We start from the raw sequence: 20,163 nt of genomic DNA on the forward strand, positions 1-20,163 counted from the left end.
TCTCGTGAATAGTCGAGACATTAAGGAATATCTAGGAAGACATTTAGGGAATCGGTCTGATTCTATCTCTATTTGTTCCGCTTGAAGAAAAGAAGGATCCCAAAGAATCGGTCTTTCTTTTAGTTGTTCGATGCCACAGAAAGATATGTTTTTTGTGGAGACGTGTTTTTGGTAAACAGTCGCCCGGGCCTGGTCACTGTGACCCCTTTTGTGAGGAGGCACCCCTTCTCCTGAAGTTACGGGGCTATTTTGCCAAGTTCCTCAGAGAGCACCCAAATTTACATATAGTAAAGTCCACCTCTTGCCAAACAAACAAGCCATTTATGGATATTGTCGAGGGGTTCACGTAGATCCAGTGTAGTTCCTTTTTCACTCCACAAGGATCAAGATCAAATGAATATTCATTCTCTTTTTGTCGAACGAAGAGAGATTTCTAGCCTCTCGCTCTTAGTGAATAATGATCAAGCGGGACACAAATTTTTTAGTTTTGATTTTTCTTCATATACTAGGGGATTTCACTTGGAAAAGAAAATGTTCTATACTAATGGATTTAGGTATTCACTATACGTCTCCAAAATGTAAATAAAAAAACACAAAAATTCGTGGGAGGGGTCAAATTTATGGAACTAGAATGAAAAATAAACAATAAAATTATATTATTTAAAATTCTATTCTTAGATAGAGCGAAAAATTATATTATTATAAAAAAATAAGATTAAAAAATAATAATAATCGAAATTAGATAATTCGAATCTATTTAATAGATTTCTGATAAAAATAATATAATTATCTAATAAGTAATAGAAATATATATTATTAATAGAAAATTATCTTTATATTATAAATAAATAGTAATATCACTAAAATACCCCTAGAGGGGGATAGGGTTAGGCGAAAAGAAAAATGTTTTCCATGAGATGGGAAATGAAAACTATTAGCCCCACACGAAGTTTATGAATAAGTGATTGTCTGATAATAAATAAGGAATATCCGTCTTTCTACTAAATAATATGTATTGAATTTATAATTCATCAAATGCTTTTTATGAATGTCAACTAAGTATCGTAAGTAAATTGTTCCCGATTGTTCAATTATTTGACAACCAGAGTCATTCTTTGATAAATGATCACTATGAGTTAGACTCGATAGAATTTGATCAATCTTTTTTTTTTTTTTGTCTTTAAGGTTAAGGCAAAGAACTGAACCAAGAATTCTCTTTCTTTATCATCAATCGAATCATTGTTTGCGACCTAGGATTCTATTTTATCATCAATCCAATCACCGTACCCCTTTTTTCTTTTTCTTATCAGTGAATAAATCTCTTTACTTGTATGACTTAGATGTCTCGTATTTCTTGAAAAAGTGATTCGGTTGATGGGATTTGGTATGATACTTATGAGATCGATGATATCAACGGGATCCTCTGGATGGGTAGAAAAAGTAAGGTTAGTGCGGCTTTGAATGCTTTGCTTATGTACAAAATAAGAAATATTCTAATTGGATCATTGAATCGCTTTTCACTCGGTCATTGAATGATAAATTGCTAAAAGTGATGGAGATACGCGATTTAAATAAGAAAAAAGTCAATACTTAAAAAATTGTATCTAGACCTAGATGCTAAACATGAGTTAAGGAAGCGGAGAATATAGAATATAAAGGAAAAAAAAAAGAAAGAAAGGAAGGATAAATGAAGGGGAACAGGGGAATAGATTGATTTCTGGAAATTTTGTTTTATCAACAAAATTGTATCTTGTGTTGTCGCTTGTCCAAGTCCACATAGAAAACCTAAGACGTACTTCTTTTACCATTACCTATCAGCAAATTAGTCCACCAAATATGTTTTTTTTCCCCGAACAATGTTACCTGGAGAAAAAAAAAGGTCATAATCTTGATAAAACTCATAATAAAATTATTATTATTGTTACCTGGAGAATGAAGTAAAATTGTATATACAATGATGAAATATTCAATGTGTTTTTGTCAAAAGCACTTTGTTTTTCTCCTTTTAAATCTCGGAAAAGCAAACCTAAACCAAATAGAAAATCTTTTTATTGTACTGCTGCGCGTTCTCTAGTAGTTTTTATAGCAGCAAAAAAGTTCGAAATTCGAAATGAACAAAAAGACTCTCTCCGTCTCGCCCTCAACAAACAGAGCTCGAAGAAGACAAAAAAAAAAAGGTACAGAGTAGCAAAGAAATTAACACGACAAGAGTAATTCTGTTCTGTTAACTTCCCATTAAGAAATTTTCGTTAGTATGGTAATAAAAAATCTTCTTCCCTTCTCATGCTCTTTCACTTTATGTTGTTGCTTTGCATATGAATGAATGCGTGTCAACAAGCTACGAGTTTTTAAGTCTTTTGGTTATGTCTCTGTCTCTTCTGAGTCTTTTTGATTTCGGAAACTCTCTGTTTGGTTGTAAAATATTAAGACCGGGAAAAGAAGCAGTGTCGTAAAAGTTTGACTCCTGAATCTAATTTAAATTTTAAACTAATTTAAGTGTCAACTTGACATGGAACTTGCTTGCCTTTTTTTTTCCCGAAAAAAAGAAAAGTAAAAAATAGAATAGGTCGTTTGTTTAACGGTCACCCTTTCTTTTGCCATGCTCTATGTTTTTGTTCTATAGATCACTCATTGGTTGTCTGTTGATTTTCAAATAAAATTCAAAAATTTCTTTTGAGAGAGAGTTTTGTCTTTCCTGAGGTTTGTTTAATGAAGCTCTATGGTTATCTGTACGTAAACATACATTATTTGGATTCTGGTGCTGATGAGACCTTCTTTGAATGGCATTGGTTGCTGTGGATTTCTGTGATCTCGTAATAATGGAGCATCATAAATAGTTTAATTACGATGATATATGTTTTACGTTCTCCTTTGCTTATTTTAAGTATTTCTTTAGTCCATTGGGTGTGGGGACTTTTTCTTATTTATCTCGCCGGTGGCAAAAATGCTGCACAGTCTACAGTTGGGTTCAACCAAGCTATGAGCACCAATTCAGCTCTCAACCTTGTCCAACAAGCAGGGAAGCTCGATCTCGTCATTGGTCGAGATGAAGAGATTAGAAGGGTTGTTCATATCCTCTCGCGGAGGACTAAGAACATCCATGTTCTTACTGGAGAGCCAGGGGTTGGAAAGGCTGCTGTGGTAGAAGGATTGGCCCAGAGAATCGCGAGAGGACATGTGCCCAGTAACCTTGCTGGCGTGAGGCTCATTGCATTGGATCTGAGTAATCTGTTCGCGGTCTCCAACTTAAAGGCCGTTCTGAAAGAAGTGGAAGAAGCTAAAGGCAAAGTGATTGTTTGGGGGATATACTTCGACAAGACCAGTCATGCCCCGGACGATGAGCCAGTCTCCTTATAATGGAGCAGATGAGCAGATGTCTGGTAGCAGGTGTTCACGAACAAGAATATTTTGCTCGTTCACGAATGCACCCTTCACGATGAGCCAGCCTCCTTATAATGGAGCAGATGAGCAAATGTCTGGTAGCAGGTGTCCACAAACAGGAATATTCTGCTCGTTCACGAATGCACCCTCCACGGGACCACAGCAGGTGCCGGCCTCCTACTAGGAGCTTAAGACCATTCCTGCTAGAGGTTAAAGTGGGTAGACCCGGTCAATGGCGGTTGACAAGACGCGCACTCCTGCCCGAGAATCAAGGCACAAAGTCCACTCAGCCACAACTACGATAATGAAGCACCCACTTCCGAGAGTTGAGGGAGGTAATGGACGTGGATCGTAGGAAAGGCCGGATTCAAAGGAAGATTATAAAAAGGTAACCAATGAAGGTAAATGGGTTAGACTTTTTGAGATTGGAACTTCGGAAAAGAGCTTTCTATTGAGAGATCATAAAAAGTCATAATATTAGTGGCCGTGTTTCCTAGAAAGACAAAACCTACGTTTTTGACTTGAGAGTCGGAGAGTTTACACCGGAAAAACACCCAGCGTGCTCTGACCTATTATTGTGTACGCAGGAGTCTGCGGAGAGGAAGTCTTACGAGGAGAAATCCTGGTCGTGGATGAGTTAGTTGAGGAGAGATTCTGGTCGTGGACGAGAAGAAAACCAGAATCTCGCATCAACAGTGATTTTGTTTATTGACGAAATTCGCCTTATTCTTGGAGGTGGGACAAATATGGATGCTTCTAACCTCCTCAAGCCTATGCTTGCAAGAGGTCAATTCAGCTGCATCGGTGCTACCACTATTAAGGAGTATAGAAAAAATGTGAAGGAAGATGCCGCATTTGAGAGAGGGTTCCAACAAGTTTATGTGTCCGAGCCTAGCATTCCTGACACAATTAGCATCCTGCGGGGATTGAAAGAGAGGTACGAGGGCCACCATGGTGTTCAGATTCAGGATCGTGCTCTCGTTGTTGCTGCACAGTTATCAGCCCGATATATAACTGGTATGCCGGGTTCCTTTCAATACAATGTTATCAACTTTTTGTGCTATTTATATATCTATTTCTTCTATCTCAGTGGCTTGTGCTAACATCTACTTGATTTCATGTGTCCAGGGCGCTATCTTCCTGAAAAGGCAATTGACTTGGTAGATGAAGCCTGCGCGAATGTGAAGGTGCAGCTAAACAGTCGGCCTGAGGAAATTTATAATCTTGAAAGAGAGGATACAATTAGAAATTGAACTTCATGCGCTTGAGAAGGAGAATGATAAGGCTAGCGAAGCACGGATTGTTGAAGTAGGTAGTAAGAGTTTGAAGAACGATTAAATTGAACTTTACTCTGTCCATTATTAGCTGTATCTAACTTTGTAATTATTGTCTCAGGTGGGGAGAGAACTTGTGGAGTTGACGGACAAGCTTCAGCATCTAATGGCGAAGCATGAAAATGAAAAGAAAAGAATTAATAAAATTCGATCGCTTAAGCAGAAGAGAGAAAAGTTCTTATCTGAATTAAAAGAGGCCAGAAAAAGATGTGATTGGGTCAGAGCTACCGATTTGAGATGCGGGGCAATTAAAAAAGTGAAAGCTGACATAGCAAAACTTGAAGGAAACCAATCTGATAAAGACTTCATGCTAACAGAGACGGTTGGGCCAAACCAAATAGCAGAAGTTGTGAGCCGATGGACTGGCATTCCTGTTACAAGGCTTGGCCACGATGAAAAGGAGAGATTGATAGGGCTACCTGAGAAGCTGCGTAACAGAGTTGTTGGACAAGATGAAGCAATTAATGCTGTAGTGGCATCAGTTCTTAGGTCGAGGGTTGGGTTGGGTAGGCCACAACAACCAAATGGCTCGTTCCTTTTTTTGGGCCCTACTGGTGTTGGTAAGACTGAACTGGCCAAGGCTCTCGCTGAATAACTATTCGATGATGAAAATCTACTTGTGAGAATGGACATGTCCGAGTAAATGGAAAAGCACTCCGTAGCGAGATTAATTGGCGCTCCGCCTGGGTATGTTGGTTATGCTAACGGCGGACAACTCACTGAGGCTGTGAGGAGAAGACCTTACAGTGTCGTGTTGTTTGATGAAGTCGAGAAAGCTCACACTGATGTGTTTAATGCTCTGCTTCAAGTTTTGGATGATGGAAGATTGACCGACGGCCAAGGCCGCACCGTTGATTTTAAGAAACCAATTATTATCATGACTTCAAATCTTGGAGCCGAGCACCTTTTATCTGGACTGACAGGCAAGGTCACAATGCAAGTTGCACGTGATCGAGTAATGGAAGAGGTAAGTTGAATGGCCTTGTGTCAATGTGTTCTGCATAGTTACTTATTTTTTTTCTTTTAGATTTTACTTATTTAGACTAGTGCTAAATTGAACTATATTTCCAAACAGGTGAAGAAGCATTTTAGGCCAGAGCTGCTGAATCGTCTTGATGAGATTGTGGCCTTTGATCCTCTCTCACAGGACCAACTAAGGAAGGTGGCGAGGTTGCAAATGGACGGGGTTGCGGCCCGCCTTGTTGAGAAGGGTGTCAAATTGACTGGAACGGATGTTGCATTGGATATTGTATTGGCTAAGAGTAATGACCCAGTAAGCAGCATTACATTTTGCATTTTCGGTGTCTGTTTTCATACAACACAACAGTAACAAGAATCGTGTCTCCTCTTTTTCAGGTCTATGGTGCAAGGCCTATTAGGAGATGTCTGGAGAAGAACGTGGTGACCGAGCGATCAAGAATGCTTGTTCACCAAGAAATTGATGAGAACTCAACAGTGTGCATAGACGCCAGTCCAACGGATGACGATTTGGTGTACCGGGTGGAGAAGAATGAAGGGCACGGCAGTGCAGCCACGGGACAAGAATCTGATTTACTGATTCAAATCTCCAAAGGACCACGAGGTGATGCTACACGGGCTCTAAAGAAGATGAAGATTGAAGAAACTGTCGGTGCTGAAGTAATAGTTATTGACTAAATTGTTCACCTAACATTATCTGTTTTAAAATTGTTTGTGAGGACTGAGGAGAGCATTTGCTGTCCTTCTAAAAGTGTTTGAATAGGTGGTGAGGAAAGCATTTTTGTCCTGTGAAGTTGGCTTCATCTTTTAGAATTTTTGGTCAACTTCGTTGTATTTTTGAAGTGAACCTAATCCCTTTTTTGTTTTGCTGAAAGTTGTCTGTTACATTTTAAATTTAATAGGAGACTCGTAACTCTTCAGGAGGTGGCTGAGTTCCTTCATAATTAATGAATAAAATACCATTCTCCCAACTTTGTTTGTTCTCAGCAAACAAATATCGTCGTTTCAATATTGTGTTGATTTGCAACTTAATACTTGATTTAGAGAGAAGGGCAAGAAAGCAGCTGCTTGGAGTGATGGCTTCCACTTTCCACAAAATGTAATTTCGTTTAGTATTAACGAAATCAAAAGTATATTTGTTCAGTATTAGCAATCAATGAAATGTACTGTTGATTTAACTCTGCTCTTGAAAACCGTTTTAGGAGATAATTATTGTGTAACTTGTCATGCCAACTGCAAATGATCCTAGGTAATTAATTTTGTAATGCATTATTTTCTTGTTCTGTTTATGTTGTTGCTTAGATAATATTTTTTTCTGTGCAATGTGCTTTCTTGTATGATTGACTTTGTGCACAAATACTTGATACCTGGACGAATTGCAAAGCCTGCAGTTTTGGTGTTCTTTGCACCTTCCTCGTATGTTCCTTTGAGCAATGTAAATCAGATAATTTAAGATTTAGACAATTTCATCAAGCTCAAGGCATGTGACACTCTAGCATTATGATGTTAACGATCTCATCCCAAACTCAAGAGGCTATCCCTTTGCCTTTGGAGGCAGCATAATCTCGAGCTAGCTCTTACATGGCGGCACAGAGCTAGCTGCCTCTAAATTTAAGGGCTTCTTATTATGTTCCTCGGCATTGTTGGTTTTGACTTTTGATGGCAAAGCTTTGCCTTTTTTGGTAAATTCATTTAAGCCAGAAAGCTGTGTTTGGTATTGTTTTGGAAGCTCAGTAGAGTTAAAATGAATCTCCATAGATTAATATTCCACTAGTGGACAATCTCGGTTAACTTATGTTTTTTACTGGCTGGTGGCTTATGGTCAATGCGTATAAGTAAATTATGCAATTAATTTTCACCGTTTTCATTCGAAAAATGAGCTTCGGGACTTTAGCATACCTCCCAAAGAGTTTCACACTAATCCGATAGGTTGTCTTAATTTTTTGTGAGTTTTTTGAATTTCTTAAAAGTTGTTCCCAAGGCCAAAGGCCACAACCTATGATTTTGCGGGCAAAATCGTTTGAACAAAGAAAATATCTTTATAAGTAATAAATTTTACTAATTATCCATTTATTGATTTTCGTTGAATTACAATAATATTTTTGATCCTGAGTGCGTTAATTTTTTAAAGATTTATTATATTCATATTCCAATCCCCATATCTTTAAAAAAAAAAAAAGGAAAAAAACTCTCTCACACACACACACAAAATTAAAAACAAACACTCTAGTAGCTTACAGCAAAAGGACTCCCTCCCTTGCTCTCTTTATCATCCTCGAGTCAAAAAACATCAGCTAACACGAGCAATTTGCAGCATTTCTGTCAACTTCCCACTAAGAAAGTTTGGTGAATAAGGTAACTAATTTTTCTCTTGCTCTTTTGCTTTCTGTTGTTTGGATGTATTTGCATGATCATCAATGCCATTGTAGAAGTTATTTGTTTCTAAGTTTTTTTTTCTTTTTTTTTTGGTTATGTCTCCATTTCTAAGTCTTTATATGCATGCATGCAATTGAAGCAGTGATTTGTTTTTAAAGTCCTTATTTTTTTGGCGCCCGGCCGCCGGGGGGGGGAGGGGTGTGTGCTGGAGTTATGTCTCTATTTCTAAGTTTTCGTTTACCACGGGAAAAGTCCTCTGTTTGGTTGTAGAGAAAAAAGGCAAAAGAAACAGTGTCGGGAAAGTTTGAATCTTGACATTCGCTTAGTAATTTAAGAGAAAAAATAGTATTCATTCAATGAATTGCTTAAGGGTACATTATAACTGGTTTTAATTTACATGATATATGCTTCACAATCTCTTTTCTTGTTTAAGTGTTTGCATTATTCAATTGGGTATGGAGATTTTTCTAATTTATCTAAATCGCTTTGCTGCAGTTATTGTGTATACTCTAAAAAGTACATATGGATCATGAGAAATTTGTTGTGCGCGGAATGTAAAATCAAGCGCACCAAATAATTACAGAAAAATAAAGGACACAATTATTTAACGTGGTTCGGTAATTAAACCTACATTCATGGATGCAAGAAAGAATAATTATTTATTTAACAATTAATCGAGCACAAATATTTGAGTAACGAATCTCACTTCTCAAAAATCTAAATATACCCAGTATTTTCACACTCTGCAGGAAAGATAAATTTCTCAGGCACACTTCTGTCACTTCTCTCAAAAGTTTAGAAACTTATAAGCTTAACAAATTTTTGGGATGATTTCAATGAATGATCGCTCCTCTATTTATAGTTGAGCCTTGTCATTCATGCTTGCCATTTTTAAAGCAAAAGTCTTTAACTCCTTTCAAATTTCCAAGGGTCAGTACCAACTTGGCCAATTTTATTGTGCGCGGAATGCGGAATCAAGCACACTAAATAATTATAGAAAAATAAAGAACACAAGAATTACGTGATTCGGTAATTAAACCTACATTCATGGAGGCAACAAAGAATAATTGTTTATTTAACAATTAATAGAGTACAAATATTTGAGTAACGAATCTCACTTCCCAGAAACCCAAATATATCCAGTACTCTCACACTCTGCAGGAAAGATAAATTCCCCAGACAAACTTCTCTCACTTCTCTCAAAAGCTTAGAAACTTATAAGCTTAACAATTTTGGGATGAAATGGAATGAAGAAATGCTCTCTATTTATAGGCTTGAATCTAGTACTATTCCACCTAACACAAGTACTATTCCACCCAACCCATGCAAATATGTCAATGGTGTCCATTTGGTAAATTTGGCAAATTTGACAAATTTGCCAACTTTTCATTTTTTTCTTCAAATGTTTGGTAGCTCTTTGAAAAATTGTATGCTTTCTTGAATTTGCATGCCACGTGCATGATTTTTCAACAAAATTTTCAATACATTTTGCCCATTTGTCCAAGCTTGCATGCAGGCTTGGCAATTTAGCCCGACCCGATTTTTGGCCCGATTGACTTGACCCTAATGTTTAGGGCTTTGGCCCGAATTTTCAAGTTTAGGGTCGGGTTAGGGCCAAGATTTTAAGGTCCGAACAAATTTAGGGTTAGGGTAGGGCTTAATGCCGGCCCGACCCGACCCGACCCTGTTTAAAAAAAAAAAACTAACACAAGTTAACACACGCACACAACATCACACATTGTGTGTTTTTAATTTAATTGCATTGTATTTTTATTTGTATAAGACATGAGTTTTTTTTTTTTTATGTTGTGTTGTTGAATTGAATTGTGTATGACTAAAATGGTTGTGAAATTATATTGTGTGTTTTTAATTTAATTGCATTGTATTTTTATTTATATAAGACATGAGTTTTTTATTTTTTATGTTGGGTTCTTGAATTAAATTGTGTATGGGTAAAATAGTTGTGAAATTACATTGTGTGTTTTTAATTTTATTACATTGTGTGTTTTTCATGTTGAATTTTGGAATTGATTTGTGTGTGGGGTTGAAATAGTTGTGGAATTGGTTGAAATAGTTGTGGAAAGTGGATTAGATTATGTTTGAAATGGTTGAGTAATTGCCGAATTGGTTGAAATGGTGGTGGAAAATAAGAATTAAATTTTGGGGTTAATTATTTCGGTAGGGTCGGGTTGGGCCCGACCCGATGTTGGCCCGATTCGGGCCGGGCTCGGCCCGACCCTAACTAAATAGTGTTCGAGCTTTTTTAGGGTCGGGCTTTAAATTTTTTTTGATCGGGTCGGGTAGGGCTTGGCCAAGCCCGAGCCCGACCCGACATTTTGCCATCCTTACTTGCATGCTAGCTGTGGCAAGCTTACATGCCAATCACATGCTTGTTGAAAAGTTAGCTTTGGTTGCTGACTTTTCAACAATTGTGCTGACTTTTCAACAAAATTCACCCACAAGACTCGGAGAGAGTGTGTCTACAATCAAAATTTAAAAATTTGATTAGAAATGAGTTAAAATGGTTGAATTTGTTAGTATTTGAACACTTTTGGTCTTATAATCTGTGAAATTATTTTTTTTTTCGGAGGATAATTAAGGGCAATGGATTGTTTAGTTATTCTGCTACTTCGCAAATTTACAGATTGCTTATTGTGCATTAAAAAGGGATATTATTGACGTAGGCAGCAATTATATATTTATTTATTGGGCGTCTTACATGTCCGAGAATGATGGCATGGGAACACAATTTAATTTTCGCACTTGTAGTTTCAGAAATCAATTAACAAGTTAAACTTGATTAATATTACAATTTCACACCATAAGTAACCAATTATTGCATCAAAATTATCGATATAAAATGGCAGGATATTAATTTTATAAGTTATGAAATTGACTATTGAATAGTTAGAAACTTATTAGCTTAATAAATTTTTGGGATGATTTCAATGAACGATCGCTCCTCTATTTATAGTTGAGTCTTGCCATTCATGTTTGTCATTTTCAAAACAAAAATTTTGAGTTCCTTTCAAATTTCCAAGGGTCGGTACCAACTTTGGCCAATTTTTCAACACATTTTGCCCATTTGTCCAAGCTTGCATGCAAGTTGTGGCAAGCTTACATGCCAGCCACATGCTTGTTGAAAAGTTAGCTTTGGTTGCTGACTTTTCAACAATTGTGCCGACTTTTCAACAAAATTCACCCACAAGACTCGGAGAGAGTGTGTCTACAATCAAAATTTAAAAATTTGATTAGAAATGAGTTAAAATGGTTGAATTTGTTAGTATATGAACACTTTTGGTCTTATAATCTGTGAAATTATTTTTTTTTCGGAGGATAATTAAGGGCAATGGATTGTTTAGTTATTCTGCTACTTCGCAAATTTACAGATTGCTTATTGTGCATTAAAAAGGTATATTATTGACGTAGGCAGCAATTATATATTTATTTATTGGGCGTCCTACATGTCTGAGAATGATGGCATGGGAACACAATTTAATTTTCGCACTTGTAGTTTCAGAAATCAATTAACAAGTTAAACTTGATTAATATTATAATTTCACACCATAAGTAACCAATTATTGCATCAAAATTATCGATATAAAATGGCAGGATATTCATTTTATAAGTTATGAAATTGATTATTTAATAGTTAGAAACTTATAAGCTTAATAAATTTTTGGGATGATTTCAATGAACGATCACTCCTCTATTTATAGTTGAGTCTTGCCATTAATGTTTGTCATTTTCAAAACAAAAATCTTGAGCTCCTTTCAAATTTCCAAGGGTCGGTACCAACTTTGGCCAATTTTTTAACACATTTTGCCCATTTGTCCAAGCTTGCATGCTAGTTGTGGCAAGCTTACATGCCAGCTACGTGCTTGTTGAAAAGTTAGCTTTGGTTGCTGACTTTTCAACAATTGTGCCGACTTTTCAACAAAATTCACCCGCAAGACTCAGAGAGAGTGTGTCTACAATCAAAATTTAAAAAATTTGATTAGAAATGAGTTAAAATGGTTGAATTTGTTAGTATATGAACACTTTTGGTCTTATAATCTGTGAATTTTTTTTTCGGAGGATAATTGAGGGCAATGGATTGTTTAGTTATTCTGCTACTTCGCAAATTTACAGATTGCTTATTGTGCATTAAAAAGGTATATTATTGACGTAGGCAGCAATTATATATTTATTTATTGGGCGTCTTACATGTCCGAGAATGATGGCATGGGAACACAATTTAATTTTCGCACTTGTAGTTTCAGAAATCAATTAACAAGTTAAACTTGATTAATATTACAATTTCACACCATAAGTAACCAATTATTGCATCAAAATTATCGATATAAAATGGCAGGATATTAATTTTATAAGTTATGAAATTGACTATTGAATAGTTAGAAACTTATTAGCTTAATAAATTTTTGGGATGATTTCAATGAACGATCGCTCCTCTATTTATAGTTGAGTCTTACGATCGCTCCTCTATTTATAGTTGAGTCTTGCCATTCATGTTTGTCATTTTCAAAACAAAAATCTTGAGCCCCTTTCAAATTTCCAAGGGTCGGTAACAACTTTTGAAATATGAGTGTGCAACCCAAGAGGGGGGGTGAATTGGAATTTTAAAAATTATACTAACAAATCCACACAACAAGCAATCTAATGTCTTAATAAAAATTGAAAGCAATAAGTTCAATCAAAGCACAATAATTAAATAGCAAGGGAAGAGAAAGCAAACTCAAGGATTTTTACGTGGTTCGGCAATCCCCGCCTACGTCCATGCCTCCAAGCACACCGGGCTTGAGGATTTCACTATCCAAGCCTTTCCAAGGCTTCAAATGTTTACAATTGACTTCAAGGTGTCAATGAACCTTTACAACAAGAGATTATCTCTCCAATCTCTTCACTCCAAGTGTTTCTCACACTTGTACTCTCACAATTTGATGAGAAATGAAAATTACAACAAAAACTCTCTTTAAGAGTGGATTTACAAATGATAGCTCAATGAATATTTAATCTATGAAGATTTTCGAATTTGAAGCTCAATATAAGTTGTGTGCACTTGTTTATGCTTGCTTGAGTTACCAAAAATGAATTGGTTTTGAGTTTATATAGTTTGAACTCAAAAACTAGCCGTTATGCACATTTTTTGTCGTAACCGGCTTGCCGTTTAACCATATCCGGTAAGCCGCTTTCGTTCTGGTGCTTACTGCCCCGTATCCGGCTTGCCGTTTATCAGTATCCGGTAAGCCGCTTGCTATAGTAACTGCTACAGTAAAACATTTCCCGAAATTTATAATTTGACCCCAAAACTTTATAAAACTGTAGTATGGCCCAAAACGTTATGAAAATTTACAAATAAGTCCAATTTCAGAATTTCTAAATAATTCTTCGTTAACCCCAAACTTTCTGAAATTATGACTTTGCCCTAACTTTGTGAAATTATATAATGACCCCAAAACCATTTAAATAATTTCAAATAAGTCCAAATCCGAAACTTTAAAAACATTATCAAAGCTTTTAAAATACATGTGGTTTGTTATCATCAAAATCAATATTTATAGCCATATAGGCTAACAACTTTGGCCAATTTTTCAACATATTTTGCCCATTTATCCAAGCTTGCATGTAGCTGTGGCAAACTTACATGCCAGCTACATGCTTGTTGAAAAGTTAACTTTGGTTGCTGACTTTTCAACAATTGTGCCGACTTTTCAACAAAATTCACCCACAAGACTAATGGGGTTAATGCCGCAACTATAAACCTGGCAAAGACCGCTGGTCATGTGCAGTTCCCTCTTCTCCACCCTGCAGTTGCTCCATTATATGATCCCACTGTAATCTTTACATTGGCATTCAACAATGCTGGTGGCAAAACAGCCAACAGAACGAGTGTTCGATCAAGCTATAAAGAAACTCCCATCTCAAACTCCACCCCGTTGTTATATCCCAGCCAGTACTACACTTAATAGAAGTAATTAGATGTGCCCAAATCACACAAAAGGCAAATGGAGACACTTATTTGGCTGTTAATCAGTTAATTCTAGGACTCTTTGAGGATATCCAGAGTGCGGATTTGTTGAAGAAAGCTGGGGTTGTCGCAGCAAGAGTGAAATCCGAGGTGGAAAAATCTGGCGATACTACTTTTAAAGCTCTCGAGACTTATGGAAGAGATCGTGTTGAGCAAGCAGGAAAGCTTGATCCTGTCATTGGCTGCAATAAAGAGATTAGAAGGGCTGTTCATATTCTCTCTAGGAGGACTATAAACAACCTGTTCTTATTACAGAGCGGGGGGTTGGTAATGTTGGGGAAAAGTTAGGTTTTTAAATTTTATAAAACATTTTGAAGATTGCTCTCATATAATATATAAGAATTTTTATTCTAGAAATCGTACCTTGAAAATCCGAGTTGGCTTTTTCCGCTAAAGTGATTTAGGCTCCTAGATCACGATCCGCCACCACCACTCATGTTAGATCACGATCCGTCACCACCACGCTTGTTAGATCACGAATTGTCTCCAATGATCTTCCAGGTTATGACTCAGGTTCGATCTGCACTTGACGTGTGGGCGCCTTTATCACTACCAAAGCAACTAGCACGAGAAAATTTTTCTCTCAACAATAGAGAGAAAAATCTTTTTCTCTGATTTGTATAAAGTGGCTTCTCCCTTTTCTTTAGAGAAAATAAGCCTTTTATATCTCCCTTTAGTGAAAACCCTAGGCTCCAAATAATGCCCCAAAATAAAACTCACGTTACTTTTCATTTAATAGGGGACCCACTATGTAAAATAACATAAGGTTCCTTACACATAAGCTAATTAAATGGAGCCTCCCACTAAATGATATATTTAGGCTTTTGACCCAAATAACTAGTTATCTTGCTTATTAGTCCAGTAGTGGTGCAGTCAATTAAATGAGCTAACCCGGGGATCATTTGGGAACACACAATAGCTACAATAATTAGGCATGTAATTAAACTAGCCCAATTATTTAATTCCAAATCTACTCCACTAAAAGATTGAAACTGACTTCCATAATTGTATGCTCGAATAATAATTCGTCCCAAGCCACATTGATTTCTTTACTGCATAATCCTTTGTACCACATCGTTAATTAAATTGATATCTCAACTGTCAAATCAATTTAATAACATCTTATTCCTTGATCCTTACTGGTTTTCTCTAATGATCATTTTCAACATACTAAATATGTTGACACACTCTGGCCAGAGAATTCTATGATCAAGTGCCGAAAACCCATCAAGAGATGTGTTGTACAAATTCTATATTGTTAATCCATAACTCCAATACTCATAATTGCTCCCACTAAGATACCGGGTAATCTTGACCACAAGGATGTGTCGTCCCAATTAGTAACTCAAATGGAATAACAATTACAATCATGAAATCATAATTAACTCTAGATTAAGATTACAGTAAAATCAACGCCTATGAGATTTAATAAGTCTGACAATTATTACAAAGTTAATTGAATCTCATATGTGATCATGTTCAATGTAGTCGTAGTATATCAATAAATTCATACATGATTAAGACAAATCATTCAATGAATTTATTACAGTCTATACCTAAATAAAGTGCCCAACTTTATTTATCAACTGCGAATAAAATTTATTTAATCATAAGATAACTTGTATTTATGTCTTCTGTGAATCCACATGGTGATCACATAAATACATATAATATGATTAAATGAACTTTAATAAAAATATTAATGTAATTAAGATATTTGAATAAAATACCTCATTAATTTTATTAATCAGAAAAAATATTTATTACAATTAAATAAATACATATGCTTTTAAAGAGCATATTTTCCCAACAGGTAAGACTACTGTGGCTGAAGGATTGGCTAGAAAATTGTGAGAGGAGATGGGCCTAGCAATCCTACTGTGTGAGACTCTTTGCAGGCACCACATATAGGAGAGAGTTTGAGGAGAGGTTAAAGGTTATTTTGAAAGAAGTCAAAAGAAGCCAAGAGGAAAGTGATTTTGTTTATTGACGAAATTCACCTTGTTCTTGGAGCTGGTCTAGATGGCGGTCAAGTAGGAATGCTGCTAACCTCATGAAACCTGGGCTTGCAAGACGTCAGCTTAGGTGCATTGGTGCCATCCCACTGAGTATAAGAAGTATGTGGAGAAAGATGCTGCATTTGAGAGAAGGTTCCAACAGGTTTATGTGGCTGAGCCTAGTTCTGATATAATTAGCATCCTTTGAGGATTGAAGGAGCGGTATGAGAGCCACCATAGTATTTGGATTCAGGATCGTGCTCTTGTTGATGCTGCACATTTATCAGCCCACTATATAGCTGGTATGCCAAGTTAAATTTTCATACATATTTATCTATAAATAGTGATCTTTTTAATTTTCATTTACATATTCTTAGTGTGTGTTTGAACTGTTGTCTTGTGCAGCCAGGGACATACCCAAGATTTTGATCGAGCTGAGGCACATTTAAAATCAAACATGACTCGAAGGTGTGATTGTGCGTGTGGTAAGTTCTCATTCGAAAACTGAGTTGTGGGCCCCACAAACTCCAAATGGGAGCTTGCTACATGCACAATCATGCTCCTTATAGAATGCGTTTGCATGCATCTAATTGAAACCCTATTTGAAGTATAATACACTTCTAAAAATTTAGATAGCAATATATAACATTACAACTATAATATTCCTTGATAATAAATTTACTGATTACAATTGTTCTCGTTGAAAACTCCTCAATGAAATTTTATGAGTTGAAAATAATATATGATAGTTTCATTATCAATATAAGTAAAAATATATTTTTTAATATACAAGATTAGGTTATTACTTAATTTGCTCTTAAAATCTTTTAATAATAACAAAAATATTCATATATTGCAACACACAGAGCAAACATGAATGCATGATAAAATTATAGATTTTAAAACTAGACAAAAGATTAATCAAAAAAATAAAAATTAGAATTAGATAGACTTACAACTTATGGGTCAATGTTGAATGACCGAATAATTGATTTTGCTTGAATAGAAAACAAAAAGATTAAAGATTGGTCCATTAACCATTATACTAACATTTTGTTATGATTGTTTTTATTTTAATATTTGTTCTCGTGTCTTTAATCGAGTTTCATGAAATGCTAATAATTAATTAAATTATTTAGAATTAGACATTTAAACTAGGGACAATATGAAATATTTTAAAATTACTAGAGTCACTTTCAAATTTTGCAATTCAACTAGGACATTTTTCATAAATAACAAATAAAATACAATTTTTTAATATAACCATAAAAAAAATTAAACGCCAGCTGGGGCACAGGCCCCAGCTGGTCCCATGCTGGCTCCGTCCCTGCAGCCAGATGGTCAGCTCGAAGAAATTGATAACCTTGAGAGAAAGATAATGCAATTAGAATTTTAATTTCATGCGCTTGAAAAGTAAGAAAAATAAGGCTAGCATGCATAGCACGACTTGTTGAGGTAGGTATTATTAGAAGTCTTCAGAATGGTTAAATTGAAAATTATTTTGGTTCTATTTTTCTGTTGATAGTATCTAACTCTCTAATAAATGCTTCAGTTTCGGAAAGATCTTGACGATTTGAGGGTCAAACTTCAGCCCGACTTTGCAGGCACTAGTGTTTGTCGTCATCTGCAACTTAACCTAGTAAATTTAGGAGATGGCTAGAGAAGAAGGTGATGACGAAGCTATCAAGAATTGCTTGTTTGTGAAGAAATTGACGAAGGAAAATCTATTGTAGTATTGGTTCAAACCTCCAATGGGCCATGGAATGATGATGATGATGGTGATAATGATAATGCACGGCCTTTGAAAAGGATTAAGGACGTGGACGAGATATGAGGATTCTCTCATGATATGATCTTGTTCTGATTAAATTTTATTAATGTGATTAATGGTTAGTAAATTAAAAAGAAAAAAATGATTAAATCATATTCATACACTAACACTAAAAGATAAATAACACAAGATCTGTAAAAAATTAAGAGAGAATCTTAATCCATGGATGAGATATGATTGATCACTAAATTTTGACCACCAAGTTGAAGAGTTTTGTGAGGAACGCATTTCTTCTCCTCTAGGTCTGAGCTCTCAACTTTTAAATTTTTGTATTTGGTATTTGCTGAAGCGACCAAAACTAATTTTGATAACCAAAATTAGTTATTTATTTTACAGAAAAATAACTTAAAATAAAACTCTAGAAAAGTATAAATATAATAATTCTTTTTTTAATATATATAAAATTTCATATACTAATTATTAAATGCTTGCCTTGAATCTATTTTCTTTTTACCCTCACTTTTTAAAACATTTGCAAACGAAGTTGTAGTTCTATCTATATATATATATTGGATGTGGTTCAACTGCTAAATTGGATTATATTATTATCAAACTAATGAGGAAACACTTCAGCTCTCAGAGCTGCTGAATTGTCATGAAGAGATCGGTCATTGATGCTCTCTCAGATGATCAACAGCCAGAGGGGAAATCATCATTATTGTTTTCTTTTTTAGACTGGACTAAAATTATTTTTAATGAAGATACTAATTGCAAGATTTATTTTTATTAAAAAAAATTAAACATCCACTGTGCATTTATAAAAAAATCTTTACTAACAAAAAGATGCATGAAATATATTTTATTGAAGGTTTATCAAGGAGATCAGATTAAAAAAAAATAATAAAAGTTATTTTTAAATTTCAAGCAATATAAATAGAAATTAAGTGGGCTTGCAATTTGTCAAGCACTTGATTGATAGAATTATGAAAGGAAAGAATCACAAATTTTCTCATGTATCAAAATATTGAATTAAATAAAGAGTGAGAGAGGTGAAGATGAGAGAAAAAAAATTGAAGTTGAGATGAAATGAATTAAAAAGTATGAAGAAAAGTTAAAATTTTATTAAATTTAATGATATTATTATTATGATGATGATGATGATGATGATGATGATGATGATGATGATGATGAATTCTATTTAATTAGAAAGCTTATTTGAAATTTTATCAATATTTTAGGCATAGCCAACAAGTGGCTTCACCACTACCAAAAGAAAGGTGGCGAAGTTGCAATCAAAGCATATCGCAATAAAAAAATTTGGACGCCCTTAAAATATTGTTCTTTTTTTATTTATTTCTTGTTATGTGTATATTTTAACTAATTATAATAATATACATACATAGATGATAAATAATAAATGGATGACAAACGATATTTTAAGAACACTAAAGCCTTTTAATTCGGGTTGCTAATTAAGAAATCAAGCAGATAAAAATGGTTATTTTCATAAATAAATAAAAAAATTGAGCAGACAGAGATAAAGTTACTTCGCTTTCATTACTTTTTACGGTCAAGATCTTTTTTTCTAATTTAATTTTTTTAGTGAATATATTACATGATTAATAGTTAATGAATAAAAAATAATACATAAATAAAAATGTGCTAAATAAAAAATTATATATATATAGACACACACACATAATCCTTTTATAATAATGATATCTTCACTTTAGTAAAATATAAGAAACACGAATTTTAATATATTAGACTATCTATTTTTATTATTAAAATATTAAAATATATATTTTTATTTTAATAACGTAAAAATATCCTCACTAAATAATAGTTTTATCTACCTAGGGATGGTAAAATTTTCTACGGGTTTGGGGCCCCATGGAACCCCACCCTAAATGAAGAAATTTTTGAATAATTTTTGGAGAATGAGGGCAAAATAATTTCCAAATTCTTAATGCGGTGAGATTTGATTTTGTACTCCCCACCCACCCACGCCCCAATCCCCATTATATATAAATATTTTTTTTAATTCTTATTTAATAATTTTTATTTTATCAAATATATAATGTCAATTAATAAATTTTATTTTTATTTTTATGTAATATAAACAAGATATAACTAAAAAAAAACTCTACAATATATTTCTTTTTCGACTCTAAAACATTATTATGTTTTTTTTCTCTTTTATAGTGTTGCTCTCTTCAAATTTTTTTCAATTTTGATATCATTTTAAGATATTGTTTTAAACTTTTAGAGTTTTTTTAAAATAATTTAAATACTTTA

The 20,163-nt window shown here is 34.6% G+C and overlaps 2 pseudogenes; both read left to right on the forward strand.

Moving 5' to 3' along the window:
- Positions 1 to 2,847: 2,847 nt before the first annotated feature.
- LOC18050322 lies at positions 2,848 to 6,371 on the forward strand (annotated as a pseudogene).
- A 5,789-nt stretch (positions 6,372 to 12,160) lies between these two features.
- On the forward strand, positions 12,161 to 16,543 carry LOC112099545 (annotated as a pseudogene).
- Positions 16,544 to 20,163: the final 3,620 nt, after the last annotated feature.

The sequence above is a fragment of the Citrus clementina genome, unplaced genomic scaffold (genome assembly GCF_000493195.1).
Source record: "Citrus clementina cultivar Clemenules unplaced genomic scaffold, Citrus_clementina_v1.0 scaffold_3, whole genome shotgun sequence".
In the NCBI taxonomy this organism is placed as follows: Eukaryota; Viridiplantae; Streptophyta; class Magnoliopsida; order Sapindales; family Rutaceae; genus Citrus; species Citrus x clementina.